Source organism: Formica exsecta, unplaced genomic scaffold (assembly GCF_003651465.1).
Source record: "Formica exsecta isolate Colony F162 unplaced genomic scaffold, ASM365146v1 scaffold365, whole genome shotgun sequence".
NCBI classification, from domain to species: Eukaryota; Metazoa; Arthropoda; class Insecta; order Hymenoptera; family Formicidae; genus Formica; species Formica exsecta.
In genome coordinates this window covers 1,963,317-1,975,838 of record NW_021850897.1, presented here as the reverse complement: position 1 = coordinate 1,975,838, position 12,522 = coordinate 1,963,317, and the positions used below count along the sequence as shown (strand labels likewise).

The window sequence follows — 12,522 nt, the reverse complement described above, 5'->3', positions numbered from 1 at the left end:
CGCTCTTATCCAAGACAATCTCCTCCGTCTCCCGCAGCTTCGTCCTTTCTCTTTCCCGGCTACGGTTAATACGCGCATTCCGCACCGCTATATGCGCGTCCGCGAGAGAGAAAACGACTATACGGGGATTAGATTACCGCGTAAGCGGCTTATTTATCGCCGCCGCGGTATGTGTGGATTCGCAACAGGCGGCGCAATCAGCCCGGAATACAGTCGCCGAAACGCGTATCCGTTAACACACAAACCCGGACGCGCGAGCTCGTACTCTCTGACGTGCAGGAAACAATACTCTCCCAACGAAGGTCGGAAATGCGATACACATCGCACGGTTTCGCGCGCGCGTGTAACGCCAATCGATCTGATTGATTCCAGCTCCGACACACGCTGTGCATAACTCGCTGCATACTTCGACGATGGTGCGAATAAAGGCGCGCGGAAGAATCCCTCTGCGCGCATAGTTCGCTCACGAGTTTATCGCGAGCGATACCAGTGTTAGCTATGCTTCAATTTAAATTCCATTCGAATAGATTCGTTACAGATCGTCACAGATTGCCGAACAGCGGCGAGCGAATTATGACCAACGGGATAAGGATATGTGAATGACCGTTCATACCATCCAGTGAATGACCACTGAACCTATTTTAATCCGATATGAAAAAAAAAAAAAAATAATAAGATATATAGATNNTTTATAATTTTTATATTAAAGCAAATTTTTGTCAAAGCTAATAATAATAATTCATTAATTATTCCATCAATTTCATATTTTAATACTTTAATACTAAAAATTATAATATTGAATTTATATAATTTTATATTAAAGCAAATTTTTGTCAAAGCTAACAATGATAATTCATTAATTATTCCATCAATTTCATATTTTAATATCTTTTTCATAATTGATTTTTAAAAATGCACGCGTTTTTAAGTTTACTGAATAATACAGATGACAAAATTAATATTTTCTTTCAACAAATATGATGTGATATCTACTCTAATGTTCATTGACCATATATTGATCATCTATCCTATTTTAATTATATTAGCATATCTGATTGATTGATTGATGAAATCGATGCCAACATGCTCGTTATAATTCTCTATTGTAAATAGGAAGAAGGAAATAAGGATTAAATATTGTAGAAAATAAACGGGAAAATTAAAAGCATATCAAGGCTCGTAATTCGTAACGCTGAGTTAGTTGCTATTACATGTGCAATTTCAAAGACGTAACGTAGTCGTAAGTCAAGATTGATCGCTAGAGTTCTCTCTCTCTCTCTCTGAATTATTAAGAGATATTCTTCCGCCTTCTCTGCCTTCCTTTAGCATTTCGTTAGTTTGTATCGTACAGTTTCTTCGTGGTTTGTTGCGCCCGTTACCGGAAGCAACTGCGTAACGATAGGAAGCGCAGACACGTAAAGACCGCTTGGATTCCTCAACCGGAGCTGATTCTCCAGACTGTTCGCCAACTTCTTTATGAGATATCGGAGCGAGAGGGATAAAGAGAAAGGGAGGCAGAGAGAAAGACAGAGAGGGAGAGAGAGAGAGAGAGAGAGAAAGAGCAGACAACTTTGTCGGCAATTACTTCGATATTGGAATTTAATCAGATAATACATTTAATTCATAAGCTAACAGTTTTTATTCGCAATATAATTCATGTATTCCGTTTCGCGAGAATATAAAAATATAATATGACATTTATAAATATAAAATATCATAACAAAAGAAATTAATATTTCGAGAGTAACTGATTTCGTAAATGAATCGTATAATATTGTCGAAATTGAGATATTTTATTTTATTTTATTGAAAATGTAATTCTTCTCAAACAAAGCTCTATAACATAATTATTTTCTCTGCCTTTCTCTGTATTATTGAAAATGATAATTATTAAAAATGATTGCACACATGCATACATATGTGAAGTTTTGACAGCTCATAATAACAAAAAATATTAAAAAATTACACACTATGCATTAATTATTCCTAGGATTGCTATATATACGTTATAATTTGCACTTCAAACTATGAGATAATGAGTTTGACAAGCTGTCCTTCATCGTTATTCCCAATGTTGTCAGAAATGTCTATTATATAATATATATTTAAACTCAACTTAATTTTCTGCACATATATGGTTCAATTACGTATTACAATAACATATATGCTTAAATGACGGATTTCAAGCTTCCACATTTCAATAATTTGATTTAAAGCAAAGTACAGTATAGTTTAGCGATAAAATTGGGATAATCATGCACTTATTATGTATCGCAAGAGTACTTTTTTTCGTTTATTTCTGATATTAGAATTGAGCCAACCGCTGCTCAAGGCAACAAAAATTTATTTAAATCGTGTCGCTTTGTCGCGTGATTCGCGACACGCTTTCGAGTTTCGTGTGTTCTTGACCGGTATAACAATAATTTTCAAACGTGCTACAGAAACTAATAGAGCTTCAACTCACGTCGCGATAAAATTGAATTATACAAATTATATAATAAAATTCCGATAGAGAAAAGTAATAAAGTCATTATTACGTAATAATGTGATCATGCATAATATATATCGGTGAAAGTAGTTTCAAATCGACAAAGTTACAATTTATGTAATCCATTAGCAGAAATTTTACTTGTTAAATAGATACATGACTAAATCGTGTCTGCTTTACGTATTTACATTATTCGTGATTTAAGAATAGCAAATCAAAATCAGAATAATTAATTTATGCACTTATGCATGATAAATCTTGCACATTTATAATAATATAAAAAGATTTGTTTTATATACATATAATATATTGCAAAAAAATATTTAAATTTTTGTTTATTCTGGAATAACGTTTTTTAGGACTATAAAACATATGTAATTATATAACATAAGACTTACCCGTGTTTAAATATAAATGTTGCATTTAAAATGCATATGTTGAATATTTACTTCCGTTCACGTATATATATATTAATGCCAAATTGCAAAACAGAACATGCCATTCGAACATCACTTCACTATCGATGAAATGCACCACGTTGGCACTTTCTCGTGTACATTTTTTTTTTTTTTTTTTTTTTCAAAGTCAGCAAATGGAAAAATACTGACAAAACTCGAGTGTGAATTCTCTATGATATCACCGTAATCTTATTCGAGACACGTTACGCGATCAACGAATCATATCGATTGTCGCTAATGTATGATAAGATAAACCGGAACCGAACAGATATCCCTTTATCGCACCACAAACTAATGCGAAATCAGTATCGAGAAAGGCGCTGAACCTGGCGACGACCAGGCGGTGACTGAAAGCGGCACGACGGCCAAGCGGCGCCGATAGCCGGCTCGTACACCTGCGACCTGCGGATTCCGTGGAGTAGGAGAAGGTGAACCAGGGAGGAGAAGGTTGAACCGTGAAGAGAGAAGGAGCGGAGGCATACTCTCTCGATGGCCTTTGCGCGAAAGCAGCAGCAGAGAATCTTCGGCTCGTCCGCCGAGCGATTGCCCAACACGATCGTTTCGAGCGAAAGACGACGCTCGGGATTTTCCTCGACCTCGGTTTTTCACATCGTTTTCTAACACTTTCTAAAATTAAGCCGTGAATAGCGCGCGACTCGTCCACCTGTTGAGGAGAAGTCGGCGCCGCTGAATTATTCGTAAACGCGGCGACAGGAAACGCGGTCTTGGAGACAAAATATCCGCGCGAGGCATCCCGAGAGTTTCCGCAGCACCAATTTCTCGGGAAATCGTAGAAGCCAATCTCTCGGAATATATTGCAAACTGCATTTCGCATCTATTTGCTGTACAAAGTAAAGTCGCTCTCCGAGATCACGTGCAGTTCTATCTTCGTCTCGATATTCTGTATCAGCATAATAAATCGCAGTTGCCACGATTTATCAATAACCACGTGATATTTGTCGGTAAATATAGATAAGTAATTCAGTGGTGCGATATGTATCTGCAATTTTATTCCATCGTTATGATTAGAATCGTCCTCGAGAAAACAAACGTGACAATTAACAAGTGGATAATCACTTGGAGGTAGTTTACACGAATGCAGATATATTCTTGCTAATCCAAGATTGATTTTCCCTGGCCTTAATCGGATTGGAAAATAATATAACGTAAAATTTACGTATCATTCGTGGAATATCCATTAGAAATCGTTGCAATATCACACACATACACATACAATCTCGTGAATTAAATTATAATTATCACAGTTATCAGAATTTCACAAACAGTTTATTTCATAAAGTAAAAATATTAAATATTAATATTCTTTTTTGAATTATTAACTTCGATATTATTCAAAATTCTTTGATAATATTAATTCAAATTAAATCAATAAATACTTTGCAAGCAAAATTTCATCTCTTTGCCAATATAAAAATTTATTTCGATATTCAACGATAATCTAATGTAATCTGTAAAAATTATTATAAATATTAGCGACAAAATATTTTTTTGTAAGCCATTTACATATTCGCATATGTTTGAGATATTTAGTGTAAGCTTCTCTTTTTCTGTTATAAATAAATCTGTTTTTTTTTTTTTAAATTAAACAATTTAAATTAAGCGAAAAATACGAAACACACGGATGTTATACACGGCTTTAGAGTACGTTGCCAAGGCAATAGCAAGTAGCAAGCGTTCAGAATGGGATAAACGCGGAGCAGTTAGCGTTTGTGAATCAAAAGCGAGATTAAACGATACATGCCGTAAAGCGACTGCTTCTCTCCGCAAATTACAGATCTTCGAGGCATGTAATTAGCGTGTAATGATGTAAGACTGTTGTATCGTATTTAGATTGTACGAATAAACGTCGAATACACAGAAGTGATACACAGAAAATTACACATATTTTGTGTTCCGCTATTGTACATTTAGAAATTTAATTACTAATTAGAAACAATTGTTTTTTATTTTCCAAGCATGCAGATATCAAATACTCATTTCTCGATTATAATTTATGATATATAATAAAAATTTCACACAAATATTTAAAAAAAAAAACACTTTTGATAATTAATTATGCCTATAAAAAGCTCTAGTTTAAGGCAATTTTATGATTAAACAATATTTAATTTTCTAAATAATATATTATTCGATAATTAGATATTGTATTAATAAACGATAAATATTTTTAGTAAGGTATTTAAGTTTAAGAACGCTCAGGTAATCCCTACGAAAAGTTTTCCAATATTAAATCAGATTCGTGACCATGTACGCTCGTTAGAAAAAATTAAAATAAAATTTTATAGGGACAAGTGTATTTTTTCGAAATGTATATGATTGTAATGTCAACCTCCGATCGCCTTTCATACGGCGTTTTATTTCGCGATTGAATTCTGTTCGCGCGATACTGATAAGTTATGGTCACGGTCGCAACTAGCCGATATTCCTGCCAACAAATTCCCCGTAGGTACGGCTTTATTTATGGACTTCGTAATTCGGAAACCAGCTGTATGGAAGGAAGCAATTTGCTCGATTACCGATACAATATTGCAACGAAGTGGCGACAAAACGGGATCGTTCAACGGGCAAAAAATGCCAGTGACGCGCGTCAAATGCATTTATTAGATGCACTCAGACAAAGCTAATTCACAAACGTTTTATAAAAATATAGAATTCTTGAAGTTTGGAAACTCGGATTAAAAAAGAAAGAAAATCTCTCTCTCTCTCTCTCTCTCTCTCTTTCTAGGAATATAATTTTATAATCTCTTATGAATATAGAGAGTACTATACATGATATTTATATAGTTTGCGTGAAAGTTTTATTTTGCAATAATCTTGATTAAGATCACATATGTGTGACATTCGTTTTAGCAGCGTAAAGAAGCTAAAATTTGTTCTAATGAAAAATAATAGAGACGGAAAGCAAAATTTTAATCAAATATCCAATCGATGGTATTCACCCGAATTATCGCGTGCCGTTCGATTTCGCAAACTCCCACGAATTTATAAAGTTTCCGCCGTTCCATTGTGAGAATAAGAGAAATTTCGCCGAGCTTCGGTTTCGCAAAGATCACGTTTAATCAGAATTAAAGATGCGCTTGTGGACCATCGATCGGTTCAAGCGGTCTCGTTCGGTTTCGTTTAGAATGGAATAGGTCTAATCAGTGGCGGGATTTCCCGAGCGATTGCTGCCAGCGTTTCAAAGTTTGGAGGATCCCGTCAGATGGATATCGCTTTTCCCCGCAGCGAAATTACACATGCGTTGTTGCTGCCTGGTATATCGATTTTGATCTACCGCTCACGGACTCCGCATGTATATATCCGGTATGACGGCAACTATCATTGTAAATTCCTTTCGGAGACTTTCCATCACGAATACTCCGTATAAATACTTGGACGGATAATATTATGTACGATATCATACGCGATAAAAGTGTACATTAAAGATGCGTGTGATTCATCAATTAATTGCGACATTGACTTTTATTTTCCTTTCGCTAATGATATCGTAAATCACAATATGAATATTTGAATGTGTGAGTCTCTGAATATATGCGTCTTTCGAGATAAATGTATGCCATTCCAAGGAATTGTTGTCATCATTGTCCTCTACGCCAGACAGAGAAAAAATATTTTCGATGAAAAAATCTAACGTAGACGTAAGACAAAAATATAACGTTGATTAACACAAAACTGTTTCATTACGAAACATTCAAGGTATTTAAGACTAGAAATAATCTCATATATTTTGAAATGTATACATCTTGTCGAGTTGCGGACGTGTTCTTTTCCAGATTCAATGTAATATAATTTTCAATGTTTGCAACGTTTATAAAGCCGCGCGTCTTAATTGAGATATAGTCGTCACAGCGGAAAAGAAGTTGTTCTCCGCCAGACTTCCTCCGGCGAAGTGCAAAGGAAGTCCGACATCACGTTTCCTAGCCGTACACTCGACGAATTTGTAATTATCCCTGCGATGTGTACAGACTCCAAATGCCCGCTTTTGCACAAGAGTAATTAATAAATCATTAAAAAGGCACGCGAGAGTCCCTGAAACATTGTTTCAGTTCTTTGTAGATCGCATCGATCGAGCGCACCGACCCTTTAAACCCTTCGCCTTTATGCGACGGACAGACCGGGACGTTTATTTAATTACAATCGGAGACCTCCTCTCCGATCCCATTCTCTTTCCGTTTTTTCTTTCCATCTTATAACACTTTATATTTCGCTCGATACAGCTTGGCCGATACGATATGTTTCATGATTTCTTTTTTTCTGGATCAGCAAGCACTACTAACTTAGCGTTTTTTATTTCAATAAACGTGTCATAGCGACGATTTAAGTACATCTGCAATCTCGTGTTAATTATATAATTTTTATTTAAAACTATTTTATTACAAACCATAATGTCAGTTTCAACAAATATTTTTGATATAAAATTTTTCATTATTTTCATTTTTAATATTCATATCTATATATCTCTGTATAAATCTATATATCTCTAATATTTAATAATCATATCTAATATTTATATCTGACATCATATTTAATATTCATATTTAATTCATATCTAATATTCATATCATATATTTCATATATAATATTCAATTATTTTCTATTATGTTAAAAAATTCTATTAATCATGTAAAAAGCTGATGTACAATTAAATATAAATCTTGTGTATATTTTCGATACTTTGATGCTATATTTAACCGACGTCTCAATTGACTTCATGCATCATCAAGATCGTATAACAATCCATTAAACCGCAGATTACGTTGACTACGATGCGGTGATCAAGAATATCAGAATTTACGACAAGTTCGTTAAAATATACCCGTGTATCATCTCGATTGTTTCATAATTAATAGCAATTCCACAGTGACGTAATCAATCATACGGAAAAAAATAAAATCCCGGATTTCATCCCAATCACTTTCCAATTGATATCATACATTGTATATATAGAATGTTATTGTAACTGTCATTGCATCGATGTCAAATTCCGGAATATTACATCGCGGCGGGTAATTATATTCATTTTTCAACGCATAAACAATGTGATATCGTAAATAATTAAAAGTTTGGATACTGTTGGATTTGCAGGTATAATCGATAGACAAATAGCAATTTAATACGTAATATCGTGTTGGTGTGGGCCATTATTCGTAGGTACTCTACCATGAATATCACGTCGGCGACACGAGAATATCGGAATATCGAGGGCAATGTAGTAGATGTCAACGTGTCAAGCGGAGCGTAAAGTAATGGATTGTGACATTTAACAAGATTCACATAGATAGATATTGCAATGTTATTTTTTGCGCGAGCGCAGTTACGCCAAGTGACTTCGTATCTTCAATCAACGACGAAAACTGAAAATAATGCCCACCCATCTTTTTCCATCGTCCGTGTTATGCTGCAAAATAACGTATCTCGCTAGATGGAACACACACAAACTTCCATCTAAGATAGCGGTTATTTTTAAAGGAAACATATTTTTGGGCTCTCCTCCATTCTCTGTCTCGTTCAACGTGTAACGTAAAAAATAGCCTCGGAAGGATCTCTCGATGGCTGGTTGCAGCTTTTCCTTCCACGAAAAATTACTACATTTCCGAAGGGTCCCGACAAGTGCAACGATCATGGGCATCGATCCGCATCGGTCGCCGTTGGGAACTAAATTTGCCGACGGTAAAAGCAATTTATTTCCAACTCCATCCCGGCTACCGGCGCAACAAAAATTGTATAGTCTGCCACTGCAGACGCTGCCGCATGGCAAGAAGTAAAGTAATTTCTTCACATAATAATTACTTCCTACAATAACATAAAAGTATCTGTTGAAATAGTTAAACATATTTCTGTTGCACATAATACAACATAATTAAATGTATTGCGCTCAAAAGAGAAAAGAATATACCCAAAAATTGTTATTATTACAAGTATTTCACGATTAATTAACGTTCATTCCTTGCGAAAATTATATCATCATCATTTAAAGGCTTTCAAAAAAGATAATTTCTAACAAATCATAATCTTTCATAAGCGCAAGAAAAATATTTATGAATGTCAAAGGCATCAATTAATATTATTAATAACCATTAAACTTTGTTAAAATACAAATCTATAATCAAAACATTTTTTTTTTTTTAGAAACTTTCCATGACCGTTGTGAAAAATAACCCATTTAAGGACTTCGTCTATAGGCTCGATCCTTTTGAAAAATGACCACGTTCCTCCGAATTTCTTTCCCTGCCTTGGAAAACGATCATAGCCGTCGATCCGTATCGGTTGCCGCGTCCGCGAGTTAAATTCACCGACGAAGAAGGAACCCTTCTATAGGAAAGGGAGAGCCTCCCATCCCAAAAATTCTATCGTACGCAATCTAGGAAGCAACCGAGCTAGCAGTCGCCGATCGAACGAGCCATTTCTCCTCGGTCTTACATCACTTTTATGCCCGCCATATTTCTGACCGGCCAAACGGTCCGACGAATAATGCATTATTTACGGCGAAATTCCACGAGAACCGACCGGAAGCATCATCGCCGAGAAAAAAATTCACGCGATCTCCTCGAGCACGATACGATATTCTTTACTAGATTACGTGATTTTCTATTATAAACATATAAAAATGGTTCTTTTCAGTAACCATCTATTGATTTTTGGTTTGATTAAAATTTTTACTCAACAATTATTCTCAATAAATATAATAATTAATGCATTATTAATATAATAATTAATGAAATAAAATATTTTTATAACTTTTTATTATTGACGAATTCATAAATTCTTCGTGCACTTTTAATTATAAAAATTGTATACGTGCACTTTTAATTATAAACGTTCCATTTCATTGTGTCTATAGTTTTTGCACATTGAAATCAAAATCTTTTATTTGCGCGACGATTCTTTGACGTTCCATTACATTAATTAAAATCTGTTTCACAGAAGCGGCATTTTTACGCTCTCAATAATGACCTGTTCTATTTTCAACAAGAAAGAAAAATGATACTACACTCGCGAGTTTGCATAAAGTCGTAATACTATTTTTTATGCGACACACTTGAGAAATAAGATGGAAATGACGTATACGACGAGCTAGAAATTTCTCAAATTCACAATGAGACGCAAAGATTAATATTTTTAAGAGAGAGTAGCATCTTTTCATATATCTTTATAAAAATATGAGAAAGAAGAATAAAATGTTTTCATCAAAACTATAAAAATATTTACGTAAAATATGAAATTTCTTTTTCTTTTTGTTAGATAGATATAAAAAAGGCGTTTCATAAAAAAATTATAGTAATATTCTAATTTTATAATTTACGAGGAACCATATTATTTGTCCCATAAATACGCTTCATATCTGCTCAAGATTTGTGACTGCAGCAAGATTTTGGTTTACATCGCTCGACGATTAATCTCAGTCAATTCGTTGGCAGCTTTCCGAGCAATGACTATCGACAGTTCCCGCAATTTCTTCTAACCTTCGCCCTTCCAGCACCGCCATATTCGCCACCTGACCCAGCATTGAAATATTATCGGCGTTAAGGAAGGTGCTGGAAGAGGAAAGATATCCTCAATCATCATAACCAGAATACGACATGAGAGACGAGTCCGTAGACTTTATCAATTTTTTGCATTGCCATTTGCGAAAAACGAAAATCGTTAATCGAAATTTAATTGTCGAGTTTCGGTGATGATTAATTTTCCTCAAATTCATCAAAAATTGAATCAATTATATACGTATTTCACTCATTCTCGTTGATAAAAATCGTCTGATAGATATCCAAGTACACATAAGGATGTCAAATCGACATTGCCGTGCCATGAGGACACCTCGGTTTACAGATTATCACAGCGTGCATTTACAGTAATGATAAATAATGTTTCACGATCGATCAAAAATCACCGTTTTTATACCGCTTTTAAGCTCACACGCGCGACGTTGGAAAGCTTAACGACCCCGACGACTCAGACTTCGCCATTTCCAGCTATGCCGCAAGATCGAGAACGGTAATGCAGATTTATCGGTACAAAATGATATTCCTGCAAAAAGCCGTGCACGAAGATCGTTATGGAACGACGAAGATATCGAGGTGAAACGAGCAATCAGTTTTTCTGTCCGACCTTTAACTCAGAATAATGTCCAGTTTTTTGCTGCCATAAGTCCTCTCGCAGCGCGAAATATTCGTTAGAAGTTCGTTATCCCGCTTGCACGACACTTACTCTGGTTAATTTGTTTGCGGCGTAATGTAAATTGTCACGTGAAAATTTCTTTAGATTGTGATTACCAATGAATTAATAATCAGTTAGTAGCTTTTAATTATTTTTACATTTACGTAATTTGTAAGAAAAATGTGAAAAACATCCGCGCCTTTATTAGAAACATGTTAACTTGTTTTGACAGATGTCATACTTCTAAGAGATGCTAATAAATAAATGAAATAAATTATTCATTCCATTATCCTTGTTAATTATAAATTTTGATATCCGGGGCAACATTAATATCATTCAACATTTATATACCATCGGCGTCCATCTTTCACGGAAGATACGCGGTTAGAAAATGACGACGGTGCTCCTTCGAGCGCGCAACGACCCTTCCTTCGTCCTGGGTTAATCTCAGTCGGAATAATTGCATCCTAGTACTTGATAGATGATGTCATCTCGCCGTTCGTAACCTCGTATTCCATAACTTCGCAATATGGCGCGCAACTTGCATCGAAACTCTCCAAGATCGGGGAGACGATTGTTACATGGCCGGGAAAGGAGGAGACAATCCCCGTAGCGTATTCGAATCACAAATTAGCTTTTCCTACTGTACCAGAGGTACAGACCGTCTGATACCGTCTGTGAAACGTCGTGATCACGGACTTGGACACAATCCTTTCGACAGTATGGCTCGCGTGTATATCGTGATCCGAACTATGCGTCAAGTATACAGATTGAAGTATATAATTTGGAGTAACATCTATTTTTTTACACTCCTCTTCTTTATTCATAACTTATTACATTTTCAACGAGACACACGGTCGCTTCGTATCTAATAGACACTTTAAATTCTGCATAAATTACTATATCAAGAGAAGAACATTATGCGCATTAATAATAAAGGAATATAACTAATCAGGGTATTCCGTTAATTAAAAAAAATATATAATTTTAATATTCTATAAAATTATATATACATTCGAAATGTAAGAAATTTACGAGAGAGGTCGATCAAAAATACGCACCGTAATTGCAACCAACCGCTGTCCGTGTATTAACTATCCGCAAAAATACAGCCTTCCCGACAAGAAGGTTAAACCACATCTCTCTTCGCGCGGTTTCGCATCTAACCCACGGCGAGCTACACGCCGTGCAATGGACCGCGAGCATCACGCCGTCTCTCTTTTCCCTCCTCCCCTCCCCCCTCACCCACGCGCGCGCGGATGTTATTTAGTAGGAAGTACTTATTCACGAAAGCAGTAAAGCGGCCATTATAAGTCTCCGGAGGCAAATAACCGTGGAGCTACCCCATATCGCCCACTTTCATAAATCGAGAGTCGTGGGAGAGGGTAAAAAACGAAAAAA

At 35.5% G+C, this 12,522-nt stretch overlaps 1 protein-coding gene across 6 annotated transcripts in view; it reads right to left on the bottom strand.

Moving 5' to 3' along the window:
- The window catches only part of LOC115239201 (putative polypeptide N-acetylgalactosaminyltransferase 9), a 241,688-nt gene that overhangs the window by 170,315 nt on the left and 58,851 nt on the right, over positions 1-12,522 (bottom strand). The window contains exon 1 of one of the 6 annotated variants that reach the window (XM_029813584.1): positions 2,887-4,208. The exons of the other annotated variants lie outside the window; for them this stretch is intronic. The gene's annotated coding sequence lies outside the window, so the exon portion shown is untranslated. Of the gene's footprint in view, positions 1-2,886; positions 4,209-12,522 lie in introns of those variants that run through there. 6 annotated transcript variants of the gene reach the window in all.